Genomic DNA, 24,108 nt, shown 5'->3' with positions numbered 1-24,108 from the left:
CATGCACCAAAATCTCAGCTTGTAACTGTTAGGCTTACACTGAACTCTGAATAATGGAGAATCCCAAAGATGATGGGGCTTTCTGCTTATTTGCATCTCAAATTTTAGTAATCAATTTCTGTTACTTCTCTTCTCTCTCTCTCCGTCTCATAGCTGGGAATTCTATCCAGAACTAGCCATCAGCATTTTGACTTGGAATAGACTTTCCTAATGGATGGTTCCCTGGTCATGACAACAATATTGTTCAGGGCTGGGAATTCTGGAACGGAGCAGTGGTGTACAGGCAGTGATTTTACTATTAACCGGAAGCTGCTGGGACCTGGTGCTGGGCTAGAATCATCCTTAAGAACAAGTTGGGAATTTCTCCAAAGGAATCTGTACCAACTGAAGCAAATGCAACCATTGTTGTAAGTGAGCCAAGGCCCTATTTTTGGTATGATCATGACCCAGGCCACTGGATATATTTAATGAGCTCAAGCTCAACAGTAAACAAACAAGGGAAAGTAAACTTATTTTTATGATCCAGCGTGGGGGCAAGGGTATACATTCACTGGGCCACGTGATCTGCAAATACAAAAATGAATTTGCTTGCAGTCAACTAGGGGCCCTCCCCCAATTACCAATGGTTATAATGTAATGTGGAAAGTGATAAACACCTAAGGGAGAGAGGGAGATACTAGTCTTTCACAGGAAAAATTTCTTTAACAAAGGGAAGATATACTTTTCAAATCTTTTTTGCTTTGTAAATTTGGATTTTGTTAAATGCGAGGCACAGTTGTGTATACAGAAGCCGAGGGTGACAGAACTTTGAAAATTAGCCTAGGAGAGAATGGGACAAGGGGAAGAGAAAAAAGGATAGATCAGAAAAGAAAAGATGCCAAAACTGGAGTGTTAGAATTAAGAAGAGGTGCACTTCAGAAACCAAGACCTGGTGGAAGTCTAGATACACACCTAGGCAGAAAGAGGGTTTGGGGGAACCCAAGGCCCCCACACCTGGCCACAGGGCATCCGAAGGAAAAGTAAAGAGTCATTTTTTCGACAGCCTCAACTGGCAGGCCTGCTGTCTCAGTTCAGACACTGGCCCAGCCCTGCCCTAACCCTGATGGCTGGGTCGGCCTCTCCACTTCAGCCCCTTTATCTGCACACTCAGGCTAGACTGACCCCTCAAGTGCTGAAACGAGTGTCTGCAAGAGGAAAAAGAAAAAGAAGAACAAACTGAGATGTAAGCCTGGGCTCCCTCCTTAGATAAGCTTGAGCGCCCAAGGATTCTGCAGCTTTCCCCTTCAAGGAGCCTTCAGAATTTCTTCTGGTGAATGCTAAATGTCAAGGAGGACACAGCCAGAAACTGTGACTCATCAAATTTCCAAAGTCAGGCCAGAATGAACGCACAGACTCTGGATCCAAGGACTTGCTTTCCACCTTCAGAACACCATGTCAAGGGCCCTGCCTGCTTCAGATACAAAGGAGATGGAGCCACGTGGCCCAGCCTGCACCCTAGCAGCCCGGCCTCTTTGCCCTGTCTTCGGGGTTCTTTAAAGCACAGAGAACATGGACATTTCATGCCCTCATGACATTTCAGAAAGCGATCTGCCTTGAAAAGTGGTTGAATCTGTACACAAAGGTCACTAGTCATTAGTGTAGAGCCAGATAGTAAATATTTTAGGCTTTGCAGGCCATACGGTTTCTGTTACATACTTTTCTTTTGGGAACTCTTAAAAATGTAAACACCATCTTTAACTACATACAAAACATAAAAACAGACAACGGAGGGGGCCGTAGTTTGCTGACCCGTCACTTAGAGCCTCGACAGAGGGTGGGCAGCATCAGCTGGTGACGTCTGCATACAGTTTGGTTGAATATAGTGTCAAATGGCAGGGAGATGTTGCATCGCCTTCTTGCTGACAAAGGCTCCCGAATTCTCCATTGGACGCGCCTGAGTCTGACATTCTCTACTTATGGAGTCATCTCACCTTTGCTACGATCCTCTTCCAAGAATTTAGCTGTCGAGCTGGCAGGGAGTTAAACCCTCCAATGACAGTCTGATATATTTGGAAAATTCGATAAATGGGATTTAAAATAAGCGAGGATATTTTTTAATCTGCTAGTTTTCACTCTGAGTGTGTGTGTGCACTTTTGTTTAAAAGCGAACACTCCTTATGTATCACAAAATTCCAAAACTGGAAAAATGCTCTGCCAAAGCTTAGTTTATTACTGTTTACACTCGAGGAAACTATGACCTACTTCAGGTAAATGATATATTCCAAGTTACACACTAATTGGCAGAAGAGCTGGGGCCAGAAACTTGGCTTCCTGGTTTCCAAATCAGTGTTCTCTTTCTACTACTCTACTTTATCACATATTGCTGAACTGGTACTAAAAATTCAATTCAACAAATACTTACACAGTATTTCCAACATGCCCAGTACTGGCTCGGTGCTCCAGGGCTACAAAGTAATTATAAGAGAGGATTCCTCCCCATAAAAAGCTTTTGGTCTCACTGAGAAAACAAGGTGTGCACACATGAAACCAAGGTATTCTCTCTTCCATTGTCATGTAACTATTTGGCTAAAACCGGGCTAATAAAAATTTCTGTAATGATAGAAAGGTTCTCTATCTTTGCTGTTCAATATGGTAGCCAGGAGCCACATGTGGCTATTGAGCACTTGAAAGTGCGACTAAGGAAGTGAAATTTTAATTGTATTTAATTTCAATTAATCTAAATTTAAACAGCCACGTGTCACTAGTGGCTACCATATTGGACATTACAGGTGTAGAAGAATAGTCAGTACATCTAGACGGAAAATAATAACACACATTCTGTTACTTCTCCCTCGTGCCTATGGCAGCAACCACTACTGATCACAGAACTCTTTCGCTCTGAGCATCGGTGGGCAGGCTCTCAGGATTCTCCAGGCAACGTATTTTCAATTGCCTAGACCTGGAATATAACAAAAAACCTATCTGCCATCCCAGACACAGATAAAAAGTGACAAAAGTGAGCTGGAGGAGGAAGTATTTGAACTGAACCTAGAAAGACAACATCTGGACAGGTAAACAGGAAAGAACAAAGTGTGCAGGGCTCTCCACAAAGAGAACGGCATGAGCAAAGGAACTGGATAGAGTTCTCTTGGTTCCAGGACAGGGAGGATGCTGGCTGGGCAAGAAGGGAGGGTTGTGTTGGGTGTGGTGAAGATAAGGGTCAGGCAGAGGGTGGGTCTAGATTAAGGAGACCTTTGGATTCCAGGAGTTTGGACTTTTCTCAAGAGCAATAGGAGCCCTGAAGGTTTAAGCAGGATAACGACTGAAGAAAAACACCTTTTAGGGAGGCAAATCTGATAGCGGGCCACAGAATGGACTGCATAATGGACACACACATTCAGAGACCACTGAGAAGGCTATTCCACTACAGGTTTGTGCTTTTCCTTTAGGAAGTAATATTTGTTTATTAAGGAAAATATATAAGTCACAGAAAAGCAGATATAAAAACTAGACGTCCACCATTCAAAACTCAACTACCGTTGGCATTTTGCTATAGTTTCTTCCAGGTTTTTTTTTCCCTTCCATGGCTATTGCAATAATTCAGGAATAAAGTTAGGACTAGAACTAGGAAGGTGTTAGTGTGAATGAAGAGGAAAGGCTACAGAATAAAATTTTAAGAGAGGCAGCAGAGTGAAGAGAAAACACCATTCACATCAGGGGACTTGAGTTCTCAGCCTGGCTATTTTGATGGGTCTCTTCTCTCTCAACCCCCCAGACTTGGTTTCCCCATTTTAGAATCAAGGTAGGAGTCTAGATCAAACTCTTAACCTCTTCTTACTGGTGTCTAAATAAGGGTCTGATGAAATTTTTGAGACCTCCCCAACCTAAAATGGAGGTAAAATATGTGTATATGTACGTCTGTGTGTATTTTTAGTGAACATCAAATAAAGATGGCAGTGGTTGTCACAGACAAAAATGTGCCCTTGATCTTTAAGCTGTCCCAGCAGCATATAGCCCGTTGCAATTTGTAAGATTTTAGGTGTAAAGTTATTAAACTGTCTATTCTGAGCAGTGCTGGAGGAAGGAGGTAGAGATGTGGTTCACAGGACACATAATGGAGCAGTGTAAACAGGGGATCCTTTCTCAGATAGAGCTCCCCCAAGCAGTGACAGCGTCCTCCTAGGAGCCAAAGGTTTTTAAGGCCCAATCCATCTTCACAAACCATAGGAAAAGCAGAAACAAAAACAGCTGCTATGACACACAAATTTGCTCTCCGGAAAAAGTAATACACAGCCATTCACCAGGTTAACCAGCAAAGTCCATGCCATGGTTGTCCACACAGGACATACAGGGGACTCAGTTATGAAGTTTTCAAAAAATCTTGATGGTTGGGCCCCTCGTCAGACCAATTGAATCAGAGTCCCAATGAGTGGGGCTTGTGCATTGGTATTTTTTGTTGTTGTTGAGGAAGGCTGTCTCTCAGCTAACATCTGTGCCAATCTTCCTCTATTTTGTATATGGGATGACGCCACAGCATGGCCCAAAGAGTGGTGTGTAGTTCCGCACCCAGGACCCGAACACGTGAACCCAAGCAGACCACGCGAACTTAATCATTACACCACCAGGCCAGCTCCGTATGCGCTGGTATTTTTTTAAAGATCTCAAAATGATTGAAACGTGAAGCAAAAGCAGATGTCTCAGAGCAAGAACAGGTCAAGGGGCACAGGAGCCGTGCGGGCTCCAGATCTGACAGACTGTGCTCTTAGCCACCCATGGCACTGCTTGTCAAGCCATGCTGAGGTGGCGTCCCACATGCCACAACTAGAAGGACCCACAACTAAAAATATACAACTATGTACCGGGGGGCTTTGGGGAGAAAAAGGAAAAATAAAACCTTTAAAAAATAGTGCAGACTCTAGGCTCAGACTGCCTGCGTGTCCAGCTCTGCCAAGCACTAACTGTGTGACCTTGGGCAAGTCACTTATTCTCTTTTAGACCTCACTTTCCTTATTTGCCAAATAGCAATCCTAACACCTTCTTTATGGGATTATTGTAGAATTAAATGAGGCCATACAAGCAAAAGAGATAATGTAAGTAAAAGACTTCTTTTGTGCCTGGCACATAGTAAGCACTCAATAAACGTTATCGTTATCTTCATTATCATTAGCATTATTTATTTATGTATGTATTTATTTTTAGATTGGTGCCTGAGTTAACATCTGTTGCCAATCTTCTTGTCTTTTTTTGTTCTTCTTCTCCCCAAAACCCCCCAGTAAACAGTTGTATATTCTAGTTGTAGATCCTTCTAGTTGTGGTATGTGGGACACCATCTCAGCATGGCCTGTTGAGCGGTGCCACGTCCGCGCCCAGGATCCGAACCAGCGAAATCTTGGGCGGCCACATCGAAGCACGCAAACTTAGCCACTCAGCCACAGGGCTGGCCCCTCGTTATCAGTATTTATCATTTATTTTCATCATCACCTCTAGGGTTCCTTTTAACTCCAATATTTTATAATTCTAAGAATCTCTTGGTGATTGATTGCACAAATGCAAACGAAAATAAAATCAGTAGGTACTGACATGCCTAGATGTAAAGGCCTGGTCTGGGGTCAGCCCCCTTTCACCCTAGTCTGACTCCTCAATAGCCACTTCAGTCTTTGCTTAAGATGTCCCTTGTATTTTTTTTTTTTATTAATGTTATGATAGATTACAACCTTGTAAGATTTCAGTTGTACATTATTGTTAGTCATGTTGTGGGTACACCACTTCCCCCTTTGTGCCCTTCCCCCACCCCCCTTTTCCCTGGTAACCACCGATCAGATCTCCTTGTCAATATATTAACTTCCACCTATGAGTGGAGTCATATAGAGTTCGTCTTTCTCTGACTGGCTTATTTCGCTTAACATAATACCCTCGAGGTCCATCCACGTTGCTGCGAATGGGCCAAGATGTCCCTTGTATTCTGTGGACCTCGGTCTTCATTTCAAAAGGACCTCACTTACTTTGCAGACACAGAATTTCTGTCATTCTTGACGAAAGCTATGGTTGTTCTGTTACTGTTATTTCCTGACAGCACAGACACCCCTGAGTATGGCCAAAGTGAATGTCAGACACTCTATTTCCGTCTGCAGCCACTGCTGACACCCGGGGGCAACGTGTTTGAACCGATGCACACCCCCTGATGAGGCCCCAACACAGTAAACATTGATGCCTGTCTAATGGCTGGTTTGAAGACCTTGTTCTTGGAAATTTCAGGGCTGACATTTGAGCACTGCCCACATAATCTGCCTAAAGGCTCAATGCTGACATTAGCCTCAGATTTCAGCCTCATAGCCCTGGAGTATTCTCCTCACTTTCCACAGCACCAAATGCCCTCCTGCAAAGCGTAATGCCATCATCCACCTGTTATTCTGCCAAAAGACACACATTTTGTTGATCCCCACAGCTTTCTCTTTCCTTGTCTAAGGTGGGAACAAATCTCTTTCTTTTAGGAAGACAGTCTTCCTTTTGTAGGCAAACATCTGCATGTCCGCCATCATGATGCTGGTTGAGTCACAGAGTGATGGTAATCACACACAGGTGGTCATACACTGCAGAGGACTTCGGGGTCACTTTTGCATTAATTCTCAACACCAGCAAGCCCCACGCCTGAATTAGCACTTTTGTTGAACTGGATCAGAGACCAGACAAAAGCAAAGGAAAGTGAGAGGTCCAGACAAGAGGGTGATGAGTTTACTCTGGTAAATCTGGAGATAGATGAGAAAAGAGATCTGTTAACTTCGACTGCATGTTCGGAAATACCATTAAATATCTGAGTTCTGATGTTGCTGTTCTAATTCACTCTTGTTTTATTGTCAATATTTCTTATAATTAAATGCTTAAACTTTCATTCTTAAACCCTTCTGGGGCAAGGATCATGTCTGAGTCGTCTTTGTATCCCTCATGCACCTGCCCCAGTGTCTTTCACACGAGAGTCTTTTGTAGGTTTATTCATTTGAATCAAGTTAAATTACGGGCCTCTTTTTCCCCTTCTGTGTAGTAATAAGTTATGTGTTACAAAGTAAAAAAGTAAGATATGATAAGGGATAGGAAAAATCTCTACTATTTTCAGGTGAAGAGGCAGAAAAGTCACCTTTAGAACCTGCGTTGGGGATTGCCTGGAGCAGCCTGGGGTCATTTTGTGACACGTCCCAATTAGCTGACTAAACAAAAGAGAATCTGTCTCCGCTCACTTGCTTGACCTTTGTGTGTATTTATTCTTCTGCAAGTTTCCACCATATGGACCACATGAGTTGTGCAACAGTAAGGAGCTTACCTTAAGTCCTATTTGCATTACAGTCTGTCTTCTTGAAAAAAAAAAATGATATGAAGGTCATTTTCCAAAAGGTATACCTTCTGGTTCTTTTTAGGGATTTGAGGAAAATTGTTTTTAAGAGATCTATATGAGACCTACCATTCAGAAACACGAAGGGCCATTTTACCACAGGAAACAACATATTAAGCAGCCCACCTTTTCCTTCTTTTCAAAAGCAACTTCCACTTTCAACTCTTAGGTCAGACAATATCCACTTTTTAATTTATTAACTTACTTGGGATGGAAATCTAGGCTATGATGAGTAGCAGAGGGTCAGCGCTCAACATCTTTTACTATTTTCTTTAAAGTTTCCATTAGAAAATCCTTGATTTTTTTCCCTTGCCCTTTCCTAGGGATCCCCACCATCTGACTTCTGATGCCCATGTCTTGAGGGAGGAGCACAGACTTCCTGTGGCTTAAGAAAAATCAGGTAATAATCTAGATGTTAACTTTTTAAGAGGACTGACCAAAGAGGTCACCAAAACTTCATGTAAAAAGTTGAAATTTCTATACATCAATCATGACCAGTGATTCTCTTCCCTTCTGTATGGAGAAAACAGACCCATCTTATCTCAGACTGAGACAAGAATCTCCAAAAAAAGATTATAGGACTGTTAAAAAGATCTAGCCACCTCTGGTCAGCCCCTACACTCTACAGACCTCTCAAAAAATGACCACATAAAATTCACTCACGACTAGGAAACAAGCGAGCTTGCGATGGCCAATTCAATGGAATTGGGGTTCCATGTATATGTGTACACGGATGTGTACACACGTATGTGTAAATTTCTGAATCTGTTGATTTAGTTACTGGTCAAAGTGCCTCAGCTCAGCAGTACTCTTGATAGAAAAGGTCAGCAGAGAGCACCAAGATATGAAACCTGAGTCTCATAAGGGTCCGAAAGCAGAAGCAGAGTCAAGAAGCTGGCCATGGGGCCGGCCCGGTGGCACAGCGGTTAAGTTCGCAGGTTCTGATTTGGCGGTCCGGGGTTCACTGGTTCGGATCCCGGGTGCAGACATGGCACTGCGTGGCAAGCCATGCTGTGGTAGATGTCCCAGGTGTAAAGCAGAGGAAGGTGGGCATGGATGTTAGCTCAGGGCCAGTCTTCCTCAGCAAAAAGAGGAGGGTTGGCAGTGGTTAGCTCAGGGCTAATCTTCCTCAAAAAAAAAAAAAGAAGAAGAAGAAGCCGGCCTCTGTCTGTTCTATTTAAATCATCCTTTTTTTTTTTTAATCTGGCCTTTGGATGAGGGAATCATATACTATGCCAATGATCACCGTTCCCTGGTGCCATCAAGGAAGCAGAGAAAAAGAAAAGCGGACACATTTGTTGATGAAAACAATCTCTCACTAGAAGTTGATTGCCTTCCTTTGGGAGGTAGGTGAGGGAAATGAAGAACACATTTGGGGAGAATTCAAAGGACTGGCAGGAAAACGGGACTTGGGATCCAGCTCTAGGAAACAATGCCGATAGAGACAGAAGGATTGATGTCTGAACGACAAAAACAAAAATCTGATCATCAGTTTGAAATCAATCTCTAAGGGGTTTTCCAGATTCTTTCCTTAGAATCTTATTCTTTTCTAAGAATAGAATTTTTTATTCTAAGAATAAGAATTTTCTTATTCTTATTCTTTTCTAATTCTTCTTTTCTAGGATTCTTCCAGAAGTTTGACTAAGTCCTTATTTCACAACAGACATCTGCTCCTCTGAAGCCACACTCCCTTGACCTCATTCCCCACTAGCTTTGTGCTTATTCCTTGAACCGGACACACTCGCCCACATTGCGACCCTCACAAAGGCTGTTCCTCATTTGGTACAGTCACTCCCACCTGCCCACCATCTCCCTCTGCCCAGGAAACCATTCCTTCTCCTTCGGGTCTCAGTTAAAACACCACTTAAATTCCAAGAAACCTTTCCTGATGGTCGCCCCTCCCACTAACGTTTAGGTTAGGTCTTCTGGTTTCAAACTCCCTTAAACTTTTTATAATTCTTCTTCGGTGCCCTCATTACTCTTTTATTATTTAATGTCTGCCAGACATCTAGAGCAGGCTCCTGGCAGCAGACATCCAATCCTTTCTGTCTTAATCTCAAATTACCCAGTACCTAGCACAGAGCCTGGCACACAGTAGGTGCTCAGAAAATGTCTGTTGACTGATTTACCTGCATCTCTACTGATTTCAGAATTACTGTACTATAACCCATGGGGCCTTATAATCTGGAGGTTCTGCAAATCTTAAAGCCTATACAAATCAGGCCCAGGTGGCTTGGGGGATCCTGCCCATTCTGTGGCATTAACTCTATAGAGATGCTATTTTCCCATGCATTTAACATGAATGTGGACTTGGACCATTTACAGATAAAGGGATGTTGACAAATCATTCTGGGGACACAGCAGTGAAGACATAGAGTATTTGACTTGCAAATCCTATGATGCTGATTGCGGGAGGGGAACCTGGCATGGGACAAGAGTGTCTGATTCTGGGATCTGTTGCCTAGGAAGCTGCTCCACGACCTCACACGGGCTGTTGTGAATGTCAGCACCAGTGCTTACGAGATCCCAGCACTACTAGTCTCAAAGCCATCATACGAAGTCACCAAAAAATTAGTTTTTCTTTCATCCTTAGAATGCTAAATTCTTTCTTTGGTAAGTACGGAGTTCTTATTGATTAGCTTTTTATCAGGAGTATATCAGGTCATTTGGGGATTATCAGAGGAATGCTGTTACCTAAGTCTCCATAAGATGTATCCCAATGTCAGAGATGTTAAATTGTGTGGAAAGAAATGCATTCTAGAGTTGACAAAATGCAGTAAACACTATAGGAAAAACTCAGTATTAAAAGGGTTCAAGCAAAGTCATTCAAATATAATTTCTGTCATTCTTTTTGACTGTGGGAGTGCTGTGGGGACACTGGTACTTACAAACGTACAGGGCACTCTGCCCTAATAAATGAAGCAAACATCCAGAAGCAAAAACAATGTGTTGATCAAAAAAATAAAATAAAAAGAGAGAGGATTAGCGTTTGCACATCACTATGGAATGCTCACCTACTTTTTTCCACCCCCTGAACTGTGTTCCTTTGAGCCACAGTGAAGATGGCACCAGCTTGACTTACCAAACCTCCTCAGTGAGCCCAGGAATGGCTGATCTCTGCTGGGTGACCTGATGCAGGGTGTCCTTCTAATGCCTCTGTTGCCCGAACTGTGAAATGGAAAAGATAACGTTACTGACCTAGAGACAGCTAATGAGGAGTGTGCAATCAGTGATTGCTAAGTGGAATGTAGGGGCAGGGGTAAGAGGAAGAAATGCGGTGTTTTATTATTATCACACACCTTTGTGTGCACGTGGATTACAAGGAAAGCTACATAACCGGGCAGTAAAGGAAATTTGCACTGGCTCAAATACTTGGAGAAAATCGGTCACATCCTTTTGCCAATTCTGCAAGGCAATTCAGGTTCCTCTTAGCTAAAAGATATTCAAAGGAGAAAAACCTTAGTTTGACAAGGAGGGAAGGAGGAAATATACAAAGAAGAGGTGTAACAGGGAGGGGAAGTCCACAGGTTTGCTCAGGTGCTCAAAACTCAGCTCTACTGCTTGCTAGCTGGGTGATCTTAGGCATTTTACTCAACCTCTCTGAACCTTTTTCTCGGCTAGTATGGGCCTAATGTTACCCACCTGTTAAGGACACTGTGACAATACATAAGATGACAGATATGAAGTCCTTGGGGCCCCATATGAGAGAAAACACTCAACAAAGGGCAGCTGTGATCATTATATTCACTTAAATTTCTCTCTGCAGAGGCAAAATAAATTGTGGTCTTTTAGAGTAAATCACCAAACACTCAAAATTGTTGAAAGCATTGCCAGCTGTTAGTGTTTTAAATGTTCCCTTTACCTTTGGAAGCCCTTTACATCTGGCTTTTCTGCCCATATATAAATATAATATTCTGTAACCATTCAGCTTCATCTTTCTATTTTTTACTTATTTTTTTTTTTTAATCTATTCACTTCTTCTGCCCTTTTTTTTTTTTGAGGAAGCCCTGAGCTAACAGCTGCTGCCAATCATCCTCTTTTTGCTGAGGAAGACTGGCCCTGAGCTAACATCCGTGCCTATCTTCCTCTACTTTATATGCAGGACGCCTACCACAGCATGGCTCGCCAAGTGGTGTCATGTCCACAGCTGGGATCCAAACCAGTGAACCCCGGGCCGGCAAAGTGGAACGTGCGAACTTAACCACTGTGCCACCAGGCCGGCCCCTCAGCTTCATCTTTAAGTAAATACATTTGATTGGCTGGGCACTGTACAGTAGATTTTATTATGCTACTACTCCACCAAGAATGAATAAAACCCACAAGAGTCTCACTCCCGCCCCCCCCACCCCCCAAGAAAGACCACGAGTCCACAACCTACCTCTAGGAACCAAAATACATACTGAGCTCTGCCAACTCCTGCAGTCCAGCTCAGTAACCATTTGTTCCAAAGTTCTTCCCAACTCAATGGCCTCATTAACTAAGGCTGAGCTTTTGATTAACATACAGTGCTTGAGGAACTCTGACCCACAGAAACTTGGCATTTGACTTGCTTCTCTGAGTCCAACCTGTGTCATGAGAGCCAGTTTCAAGGGTAATAAAGGACCCGGCTGTTTGCTTACAGCAAATGGAGGCGGTGCTGTGTCATTATGCAGCTTTTACCTCCACTGTCTACCAAACCCTTGACAAAGAAAGTTTGCAGCCTGCATGTCAGTTTTTGGAAGGAATAGAATAAAGGGTATATTTTTCCAAATTGAAAAGCACCTAAGTTCTACCTGATGTTTCAACTAAATGTCAGTTGTTTGAGAAACATGAATATGATCCCAAGATCAAAGTGATCAGAGTGAAGATCAGGTGTGTGAGCAGGTGCATGGTATGTCTGTCCAGATTCTGCCTTGGAGAGCAAACTGCTCTCTGATGGTTCCCGAGTTCCCCTTTATTAATGTGTTAGAAAACCCGCATCAGACACAAGGCAGAGACCACACGACTTGACAATTTGTGTTTGCACCTGTTATGAGAATAGCGTCCCCCACTAAATTCATATGTTCTGCTCCCCAGGACATCAGAGTGTGACTGTATTTGGAGACAGGGCCTTTAGAGAGGTAACTAAGGTTCAAGGAGGTGATATGGGTGGACCCTAATCCAGTAGGAGTAGTGTCCTTACCAGAGGAGATTAGGATGCATTCACACACACACCGAGGGACGACTATGTGAGGACACAGCATGCAGGTGGCCATGTGCAAGCCACAGAAAGAGGCCTCAGAAGAAACCAAACCTGCTCACACCTACATCTTAAACTTCCAGCCTCCAGAACTCCAGAACCGTGAGAAAATAAATTTCTGTTGCTTAAACCCCGCAGTCAGATTTATCTAGTAATGGCAGCCCTAGCAAACTAACTAATACGCTTTCCCTCTCCCCTCACCCCTCAACCTTATGTCCCAGGAGCAGACGGGTAACGGGTAATGAGTGAGGGGGACTAAGAACAAGAGAAGAGGAGTGATGTGGACAGTAGTAAGCAGGAGAGGGCAGGCTCTATCTACAGGTATCAAAAAGCTTTCGAATACCATGAGGCCATACAAAATACTTCCATTGCTTGATCATGGCCGGGGACCCTTCAAGTGCAATCCCTGGGCGACACTATCACAAGCCGACAATAAAAACACACACTATTCATGCTTTCAACAAATATTAGTTGAACACCTACTGCAGGCCAGGCCCTAAGCCGGACCCCGGGCATAGCAGTGGTGACTACACTGGGTGTCTTCTCTGCCTTCATGGTCTGGCTTAGGCGGAGTCTGGACAGGGAGACCAGGGACTGAGCGAGGCAAGAAATGCCAACTTGAAAATACAAAGTGCTACCCTCCCGAAAGGTGCAAATTAACGGGGTACAGAGGTGGAACGAGACCATCATAAGACAGAGTGACCGGCTCTAGTGCGCAAGGGGCAGTGGAAAACAGGAAGAAGTAATTCCGAGTCTGTCAAGGTTAATCAAGGAAGATATGAGCCAAGTCCTGAAGGATCAGTAACTGTTTGCCCGGCAGACAGGGATGACAGATGAGGACAGGGCATTTTCCAGACAAAAGGAACAGCCAGTTCTTGGGTGCAGGGCCATGAGAGGATCCGGCATCTTTGGAGAATGACAGCTGGTTGGGCTGAGGGTGAGCAGTGGAGAGCAGCAGGATGTGCAGCTGAACAAGGCAAGGAACCTCACATTTTACCGCACAGCGAACCACTGGTGAACTCTAATCAGCCAGGCGACAGCACCGGAAGGGCATGGTAGAAAGATCACTCTGACCACAATGCAGAAGGGGCTAAAGGCAGGGTGACCCGTCGGGAGAAGATGAAGGCAGGAACCAGAGAAACAGACACAGGGATGCCTCGTGGTCAAGGTCAGGGATGCAGAACTGGAATCGTCATGGCATTCAACCATGGCCACGAGTGACACTGCCCAAGGACATTATGTGCGTAAAGAGAAGCACTGGTTTTTTAAGCCGAGTACTACTTTGATCGATGAGAACACGCACTTCCTAAGAAACTTTTAATTTCATTTATCTTGCATTTCACGTCAGGAAACTCTACTCCTTCTTTTATTCGTCGAAGCCACATGTGACTGTGCCTCAGTTTCCTCATCTGTACGTATGGGTAATAACGGTACTTCTCTCCTAGGGAAGATCCCTTGAGCTCATTAATACAGGTTAAGTACTTAAGTGCAATAAATGTTAGCTATTATTAAGGCAGAAATAAACGTTAAAGAACAAATGGATAATTAATGACTGCAATTAATGCCTCTCTCTCAGTGAATTATGAGCCAGATTAAAACAACCACCACAACAGCAAAGAGTAAAAACTTATATAATTGTCTTGGAAAGGACCTGCCTCTTATTTCCTTGATCTCTCCAGAGCTCTCACACAGCCTCTTAGTAAGGGCCCTCATATTTAATGCATGATCAGTACTTTAAATGTATAAAATGCTTTGTCTCAGGTAAAAAAAAATTCTCAGATTAAAGATTCAAGGGGATGTGGGACCTGCAAAGGGAGACTGACTGCAAAGGGACACAAGAAAACTTTCTAGAGAGATGGAAATTTTTATTGTCTTGATTGAGGCAGGGGTTCCATGGCTGTATGTGTTTCACATATCACTAAAAACGTGTGACTTTTATTATATGTTGAATCATCATCATCATTCATTAATGATGAATACTATTCATCATTATTCAATAAAGATGAATAAAGATGGGCTGGAAGACAGGGAAAAGGCAAATTCAAGAGAAAATGACTACTTATAATACAAAGAGAAAGGGAAAATAGATTTGTGTGAAACAACTTGCCTTGAAATTTTTAATTTCCAGAAACATCGTCTCTGAACGGACAAAGCTAGCTAGGAATGTAAAAAGACTTCTTTATGCAAAAAACATTCTGAAAAGTTCAGCCGTTCTCATTATCCTATGTCTAAAGAGCAGCCCTCTTTACCCCTAGACTCACTGGACAAGCTGCCCCCTTGTGGCTTTGGTATATATTTCCCAAGCACAAAAGTGGGCAGTAATTAAGCAATTCAGGTAGCAATCCCAGCCTGCCCACAAAGATTTCTCAAGGTAACTTAGAGTGGGCGTGCGAGCCATTTCCACACAAGAGGGTACATGGGCCATTATGGGCTTGCGTCAAAGCCCAGCTTTAAGTAACTAAGAAAATAAGGTTGCCACAAAATACATATGGTTCGAGGCTGACAAATTCAAAAGACGTTTTATCTCAATTTAAATTGTGGCCTAATTTTAGCGTACTCTAGTACACACTTTCCGCTTTTGCAACATGGAGTCAACCTATCAGAAGCAAGCATGTGTCAAACAAGGTGAGTGCAAAGAAAACAGAACTGACAACCTCCACCACCACCAGGCAAAGGTCACCCCAACACTGGTTCTTATTCACAGTGGCATGCAGGGCGTCAAGGTCTCTCATGAAACATTAAGCATTTGTTTAAAAAGAGGAAAGAAGGGAGGGAGAGAAAAAGGAAGTCGACAAGGAAAGAAAGAAGGGAGGGAGGATCAAACAGCTTATCTTTTCAAATGCTGCACTGAAAAAGAAGATAAAAGACGGCACAAGCATGACCTCAAAAGATGGCAATATTTTCTCTCTAGAAAGCAATCCATCTTCAGACCAGCCCTTTTGTAAAAGGAATATATAGAGAAAAGATAAGGGTACAGGTGGAAATTAATGCTGTATTTCAACTATCGAGATGTTAAAAATTCAGGCTGGACTGAATTAACCTACACCAGGGTTACGCTCGCCCACTCCTGATAAATGACTACTGAATCCATATTCTCACAGAGCTATCTTTCTTTTTAAATCAAATCATCTCACTTCCCTTCTCAAAGCCCCCAGTGGCTTCTCCTCACACTCGGAATAAAATCCAAAGTCCTTCCCAGGGCTCCCACCAGGAGCCTGCACGCTCTCTCTACTTCATTCCCTGCCTCCTCTCTCCCACCCCCTCCTGCCTCCCTCTGGGCACACCACCAGCCTCTTGGCTGCTCCTCCAGCAGGCCAGCTCTTTCTCACCTCCCTGCCTTAGCACTCAAGGTCACCCCCCCAACCCCCGGAATTTCCTTTCCCAGCATTCCTGGCGGCCCGGCTCTCTCCCTGACTGGATTCAGGTCTCTGCTCTAATATCACCTCTTCCAAGAAGTCTTCCCTGACCATTCTTTGAAAACAACCCTCCAATCACCAACTCTACACTCTCTCTCCTCTTTCCTGTCTTCATGTTTCTTCTTTGCACTTACCATGATCTGAAATGACATTATTATCCATTTCTATCACTTTTTATTATCTCTCTGCTCCACTGAAATGTGAGCTCCATGAGAGAAGGGGCTTTCTCTCCTAAAACAGAGCCTGCCACTAACCACAGAGTTTCAAACGCAAAATGGGGGCTTAATTATAACCTATTCCAGCCCTGTCGTTTTGAAGATAAGTACACAGGCTCAGAGAGGGTGGCTGGTTTCTCCAGGCTCACACAGAAACAGTGAACATCACTTACAGCGTGCGGAGAGCCTGCTCTGTTCACTTCTATAACCCCAGGACCCAGCACAGGGCCTGGCACAGAGAAGGAGCTCAGCAGAAGTGTGCCGAGTGACAGCTGCCCTCAGCCTTGCTCCAAGTGCTCATTCAATGGAACTACACTTCCTCTCCTGCCTGTCCCAACTACAACTTCCTATCTGAGAACCATTCCCAGTTACTTGTGTCATGTGTCATTACTTCCTGTCCTCTCTCCTTTTAAAGTGCAGCCTGACAACATACCAGACACGGCAGTACATCTGGGGGTTGGTTTGATTCCAACATAATTCAAATAGCCCAGTATGGAAAATACCCAGGAAAAAGTGAGATATGCAAAGCAAACTTAAAAAAAGAGGGGCCGCCCCAGTAGCATAGTGGTTAAATTCGTATGCTCCACTTCAGCGGCCCAGAGTTCGCAGGTTCGAATGTCGGGCAAGGACCTAAGCAATGGAACCCAGGGCACAGACCTAAGCACTGCTCATCAAGCCATGCTGTAACAGGCACCCCACATACAAAATAGAGGAAGATGTGCACGGATGCTAGATCAGCAACAATTTTCCTCAAGCAAAAAGAGGAAGATTAGCAACAGATGTTAGGTCAGGGCCAGTCTTCCTCACCAAAGGAAAAAAAAAAAGACAAAAAGCTGGCAGTGTACCCAGCCCTGGGTACAGTGACTGTAATGCGAGGCAGGAGCCCTGTCTGGTCCATATTTATTTTCTTGCAGCACCTAGCGTGTGCCTGGACACAGTCAAGGCCCATTTGTTGGAAGGGAGAAGAGAAGAAAATGACACTGTAGCTTTTCTATTCCATCCACAGTGGCTTTATAATAGCCAGTAAATTTACTTCACAGTAACAGCTCACGCTTGCGCAGTGCCTTCTGTTCTGAGCACTCTACCCCTATCTTCTCACTGAATCTTCCCAAGACATACACCTCTGAAAACCTAAGTATTTTTCAGAAGTCATTTAGCAGCCAAATCTCAACTAGCCTCTAACGAGACTCTGTGCAGACTTCCCATCGTCTAGTATGTCTGAATATCCATATGTTTTGCTGAAGAAGTAGTGATGTGTTTGATTATGGGATGTTGCCCCAGACCCAGCTAATGGTATTAAGCAATGTAGGGTACATGCAACATATTATCTTCCTAAAATCTGAAATATTCTGGATTCCAAAACACATCTGACTCAGCGGGTTTCAGGCAAGGATGTCTCAGATTTACATGAACGCACAAAAGTAACCTGTCCACCGTCACTAGGTAGGCAGTGGCAAAGCTGGGATTCGATCCTGGCAGTCTAATTCTGCAGGCCGTGCTGGTGGCCACCGCATTATCCTGCCTCTCTAATCAGTGATGTCGGTGTGATCTGAAAAGCAATTATTACCTCAACTATTTTTCTGATGTGGCTCCAGGAAATAGGATTCAGCAAGGTGAATGGCCCGGGCGGACTTGTGTAGTTACCCATGAAGACTGATTTGGACTAGCGATGACCCCAGCTAAATGAGGGCTCAGAGATAGTCACCCAAGCACAGTGGACTTCCCGGGCAGTCACGGCCACACTCAGGAAGAGGACACACACAGCTTTTGGTGATCATAACTTTCACTTCCCTGAACACCTACCCAGGAGCTGCTGGGAAATGTTGAGGCAGACCTGGTAGGGCTCTGGGATGATCTTTCCACATTCTTTTACAAAATTACTCTAGGAGGTGGGGTGGGAGAGCTGTGGGTGGGATGCGAGCATGAGAATGTGTAAGTAGAAAGAGTGTGTGTGTGTGTGTGTGTCTGTGGGTGTGCATGGAAGCATATGCTCATTACTAACTGACTTTTCCCCAGTGTTCATAATGCAGAACAATTACGAATTGGGTTTTGGCTTTTATTTCTATCCTCTAAACTAATGACTTGTGAAAATAAAAGATGCTCCTTAATTTGGGCCAGCAGTGCTCTTATTTCCCCAAGCACTTGGGGCGAACTCCGTTCTTCAGATCTCCGTTCAAATGGTGCTTCCTCAGGGAAGCCTTCCCCAACAGCCCAACTTGGACGGTCTCCCCGCTTTCACTCTCTCTCACATCTTGGTGGAAGCTTGCCCTCACAGCACTCATCCTGATCTGTAATGGTGAGTTTGTGAGTTTGTTCAGTGTCTGGCTGGCCCCACCAAACCATATTCTCCGTGAGGGCCAGACCCTTGTCTGTTTGCTCACCTCCGTATCCCCAGCATGTAGCACAGCACCTGACACATCCTAGTAGCTCGATAAATATTTGTTGCGTGAATGAATGAATTTCACAACAGAAAACCAGGAGTTGGCCAGCACTTTACCAGCAGACACTCGCAAGGTCTTCTCCCCGACTCTGAACTGTGAAAGCCTTATTGCCTGAGCAGTCCATCAGATGCTGCCCGGCGACGCGTTAGCTCTCTAGTTTGAGGCTGTTAATTCACTCTATTATTCTTATTTAACTTTTAACCTGTTTAGGTCTCGTCTTCCCAACTAGATTAGAAGCACACTGAGTGTAAGTTAGACTGCCTTGAATTCCTCAAAGTTCCTTACAGCGTTTTGCATCTACGCTCTTTACATGGTTGTTCCATTTAGTGCTCAAAACAAGTGTTACTGCAGGTGGAGAAAACTGAAGCCCTACATGTAGCACAGGATAGTGTTAAACGAGAAAATGTGAAGCGAACATCGGAGATTTTATCTAATTTTCCTTTTTTTTTAATGAGTCCATAGTGCCCGGAAGAAAGACTGAGTGTTGTTCAGATATAAAACACAGGTTCTAACTTGGCTTATGCGAGTGACCAACACAAGGGCGGAGAAAAACCTTAATTCAGCGAAGTTCTTTTTAGTTTCATGAAATATCCCCTCTGCCATCCTTCAGGTCCCACCCAAACCAGGAAGATTCTTGGTGGCGCAAAAGTAGGACTATTGTTGTTTTGCTAAGTCAGGCCCTTTATTATAGGGTAGAAGGAACCCTTGTTCCTGATTTCTCAATTCCTCATTCCTGCTAGCTGTACAAATATGCTCCAGCCTGACTTCCCCCACAGCAAACCACCAACGAAATCGATAACTTGGTGTTCCTTCCAATCTATATATTTTGAACAGTTTTTAATGTTTACTTTTGTTTGTTTGTTTTTTGGTCAAATTATCTGTGATCAACATTAGATGGATTACCAAGTAGGTCTGGGAATCCTTCACCCCTAGCCAGGCACTCACTTTCAGGATGACCCTGTTCTCTTTTTCTGCCCCAACTCTCACAGAAGCGCAACAACTAAAAACCAGACCAGTCAGCTGAAACGCTGTCGTCAAAACACAGCCAAACCACTCAGAATTTTCACAGTTGTCAGGAATTTCCTTACATGGCCAGGGTCACCGACAGTCCAAGGTTTCACCAACATCACCTGAGGAATCGGAATCCACGCTGTGATAAGTGTAGAAAAACCCCCAAACGCTCTAAGGGCTCGCTAAGGTCAGCCTTTAAAATACAAGCGCCTGGAAGTTCTCAGCTGTGGTCGTCTGCCCTCTCCCAAAACGCAGGTGTCTCAGAGGAGTGAGAGTTCCCAGGGTTTCAGACGACCAACAGAGCTCCAAGGATTCTTGCCAGGGTCAATTTTTGAAAAACTGAGTCAGAGTTCACAATATAACCAGTTCCTCAGGTGGAATGACACAGGCCTGGGCTCTCCCGGCTCCTCTCAAGCCGGCCTTAGGTCACTGGCAAGGCTGAGCCGCCAGGAGGTGGCCCCACCCACCCCTCCCCCGCCTCCTTGTGCATCTCAAATGTTAATATATTCTGTACATTGTGTTTATCAACATTCTCTTGACCGATGACCACCAAAACAAATCAAAAGTTGATGCCGTTCCCTTTTCTTTCATTATTTGCCACATTTTTGACACTAGCTATGTGCCGGATGCTGCATTAAAACAGACCACGTGGGACAAAGAAAACAGTTCAGTGGTTACAGCAGGGGAAGGGGGGTGGGCACTGGGGGTGAAGGGGAGCTCTTATGTGATGACAGTCAAGAAATAACGTACAACTGAAATTTCACATTGATGTAAACTATTATGAACTCAAATATAAAATAAAATAAAACAAAATAAAATAAAATTTTTAAAAAATAGACCATGTGTCTGGTTTTAATCCTCCCAACAACCAAGCAAGGTGGGAACGGTTAAACCTGCTTTCAGTGAAGGAAACTGAGGCTCAGAGAGATTCTCTTGTTAAAAAAAAAAAGGCTTCTTAAGAGGTAGGCTGAGACTTGAACCTTGGACCTTCTGGCATTATCTGCTTGTCTTAAAATAAGAGATCCTTGGGGCCGGCCCCGTGGCCAGCTGGTTAAGTTCGCGTGCTCTGCTTCGGCGGCCCAAGGTTTCGCTGGTTCAGATCCTGGGCGCAGATGTGGCACCGCTCATCAGGCCACGCTGAGGCAGTGTCCCACATGCCACAACTCGAAGGACCCACAACTAAAAATATACAACTATGTACCGGGTGGCTTTGAGGAGAAAAAGGAAAAGTAAAATCTTCAAAAAAATAAATAAAAAATAAGAGATCCTTCCACCACGAGAGCAGAAATCTCTGTCATTCATCCGTTCAGTCCTTTATCCCGTCAGTAACACTTAGCAGAGGTCCACAATGCACGGTCTGCTCAACAACTTGAAACCTCTTTCTTCTACTCTACAATAGACCAGATTTTACATTTTAACATCTCTCAAAAAAGTGGTGTGCATATTTACTCATTTTAAAAGCTATTATTGAATCAACTGCTTGTTTTACCATCTGTGCAGTCAGATTACAATCCCCGTGAGAGATCCACTAGATTTAAAGCTATGCAAAGTCAAAAGAAAGAGGCCACCTGGTCTGCTTGGCTCCAAGACTGTAAGATTAACATGACTAAAAATGTGACTATCAGAAGGGGCAGTGGTCCTCCTTTGGAAGCCTAGAAGCTGGACAGACCCGGAGAGGAACTCCTGAAGCCACTAGACTTTGGAAGGGTTTTAGTTCCCAGACAAGATCAGGTTACTGTGAAACAGACGGGTCGCACCAGGCCAAGAAGGCAGCGCCATTACATTTTAGATCCCTCTCCTCTCTGGCTCTAAGTCCGTGCTCACTCAGTGGTCTTCTGAATATGACTTGCCTCTCCCTGTGCATCCAAGGCTGACAGAGAATGTGCTCATTTCTTAAAAGCAACTTTATTGTCAATAGTCAACAAATAGTGATGAAGGGGCTGCTCCAAACCATTGCTGGGCTAAACATTTACCCAGATCTTCTGCCCCTGGGAGCACTCCTCATACCCACTGTGCTCCAGAGAGCCCCCTCCTGAAAGACTGGGGACCACGGCAGTGCAGCAGTGTTCCTCAAGCTTGCCCAATCACCTGGAGAGCCTGTTAAAGATAGATTCCTGTGCCTTGCCTTGGACCTTCTGCATCAGCACCACCAAAGGAAAGGTCTGAAAATCTCTCATTTTAAGCAGTGTCTCAGTAATTCTACTAATCGGGCAAGTTTGTCCACTTTTCTCTGGCAATTCATTTAGTCTGCTGTGGGTGTGGGCCCAGTAAGAGTCAACATATTCAATGCAATGTGATACACTGGGGACTCCAAGTTTTAAAAAAATCTTTTGGGAAATAATAGTACAACTGCTTTTATTATCAAACCAAGGCCCCTTCTTCCTTGTTCCTTTGCCCTAAATCCTATCACGTGGAAGTCCCAGAAACTCAGATCCTGTCCCATTGAACTCCCTCATGAGAAAATATTCAGAAGATCAGCTAACGTTAGGTAGCCCAAGCTGATGGTAATATTCTGAATGCTAATACAACCCTTAGCCCAGTGCTTTGAGCAAATGAGCACTCAATACTTTTGTCATCAGCCTGGCCTGGCCCTTTCCAGGCCAAAGCCTTCAGAAGTTTTTATGTGCACAATACATTGTTCCTTACAGTGAATAACATACACACATACACACAACTTGCTCACAAAATGCTTCCTTGCTGTTTATGACTACTCCCTAGACACTAAAACTTGTTTCACTGATAATATATTTTTTCCATACTGAGTGGTACTGGTTTAATATACCGGGCTGCTCAGAAGAAATATTATTCTTCAAAGAAACAATATCAATAAAGAATTCATTCCAAGGGGTGAGTCATATTTGGTGGGCGTGAAGCTCCAAATGCCATATCCCAAAGAGGGTCAAGTCCAATGATAAGGCAGCATACACAGGCAGTTTAAAATTATCCAAAGTGAATGAGTTCATGTGTTATATGAGACTGGCATTCTATAGCCTTTGCTAAACTCAAAAGTACATTTTAGAGCGGCTGCTGACCTCTGAGCTGTTCACTACTCAAATAGGCTGGCTCCACAAAAATCTTTTTTGCTTCATGAAGAGCATTTAAACAATAAACACTTTGATGATCTGTGGGGCTTTTCTTTTCTTTTCTTTTTTTTTAATGATTAAATGGCTGTAAAAGCTGTAAAATGCTCTCAAAACTTTGTGGCTGTGTTGTAACTATCCTGCAGGATCCCCAGAAGCCAAATTCTTAGACTCGTGCTGTCTTAAAACAGCGAAATACCTTCGATATCTACTAGTTGATCCAGATAAGAAAACTGAGGTTCAGACAGGTGACTTGCCCAAGGTCACCCAGCCAGCCAGCGTTCAGCTGGGTCCAGAACTGAGGCCTCTCCCGGTGCACCCATGGTGGTACTCAGAGCGGGTGGGGTCCAGTAGGCAGAACTGGAGTGGACTTTCCCACCTGGTCCACTCTTTGGATTTGCCTAATCCAGAGAGAGCTTCCAGTGAAGCTGTGTTACCAAAGCTACTTCTAGAAATTAAAACAAGTGTGACAGCACTGCACTGGCACATCCCCTAGGAGGGCACATTTATAACTGGAACTATTTTAAAGTTATGAAAAATACAAGGTACAGAGGCTGTTCCCATCTATAGACGACAGCACAACCGGTTCCCACGTTGCAGTTACGTGCGACCATTTGACTTAGCTCTGGTTAATGGATAGGGAGAAAATGATGTGCGCCATGATGATACGATGTGGTCCTGGCCCTAAAAATTACCATGCACTCTCCTCTGGGCTGTTTCCTCCTCTGGCTGACAGGGATGGCAATGCCCAGGCAACTCTGAACATCATGTGTTGGAAAATGTAAAGCCACTCTCAGACTGGACCTCCAAACAAGTCACAGAGGTGAACCACTGCACCGACCTGCACACACACCAGGACTGCAAGAAATATATTTCTACTGGGTAAGCCACTGACACTTTGGGGCCTATATGTGACTGCTACTTAACCTATCCTAACGAATGCACAAGGAATCTCTGAAGATTGAGCAAAGTTTGGCTTTAAAGTAGGAGAAATAAACAGCACAGGTAACACATCTGTTGGTTTATCATCAACCACGAAAGAGGAAGGAATCAACAAGATTTGGGGAAGAGTAAAACATTCTAGATTAACTTAGTTTCCTCGCAGAATACAAGAAAAATCCCTGTCTTGCTTTTAGAAAAGATCACTTATAAGTTGCTTTTTGAAACATAGAATGCCTTTTCCAAAAAAAAGAATATTAGAAATAATGTTGAAAATCCTAGGCCCTACCAAAAAAATTTTTTGCCCAAGTGCAGTAGAAACGACTCTGAAAGTAGCAACCAGTCTTGTGGGCCTCTGAAGCCTGAGGATCCTCGGTGGGCAGAGGGGGCACAGGAAGAGGCAGAGGAGTGTTTAAGCAAGGGCC

The 24,108-nt window shown here is 44.0% G+C and overlaps 1 protein-coding gene across 7 annotated transcripts in view; it reads right to left on the bottom strand.

The window, feature by feature from the left end:
- Positions 1–24,108, bottom strand: part of LOC124232966 (RNA-binding protein 47) — a 147,514-nt gene that overhangs the window by 74,069 nt on the left and 49,337 nt on the right. For 5 of the 7 annotated variants that reach the window (XM_046649936.1, XM_046649935.1, XM_046649938.1 and 2 more), the window contains one exon: positions 10,446–10,531. The gene's annotated coding sequence lies outside the window, so the exon portion shown is untranslated. Of the gene's footprint in view, positions 1–10,445; positions 10,532–11,005; positions 11,098–11,741; positions 11,828–24,108 lie in introns of those variants that run through there. The other 2 variants (XM_046649939.1, XM_046649940.1) reach the window with 2 other exon arrangements.

Source organism: Equus quagga, unplaced genomic scaffold, assembly GCF_021613505.1.
Source record: "Equus quagga isolate Etosha38 unplaced genomic scaffold, UCLA_HA_Equagga_1.0 146_RagTag, whole genome shotgun sequence".
Lineage (NCBI taxonomy): Eukaryota > Metazoa > Chordata > Mammalia > Perissodactyla > Equidae > Equus > Equus quagga.
Note: the sequence above shows the minus strand (reverse complement) of the source record. Positions and strands in the feature narration are given on the sequence as shown.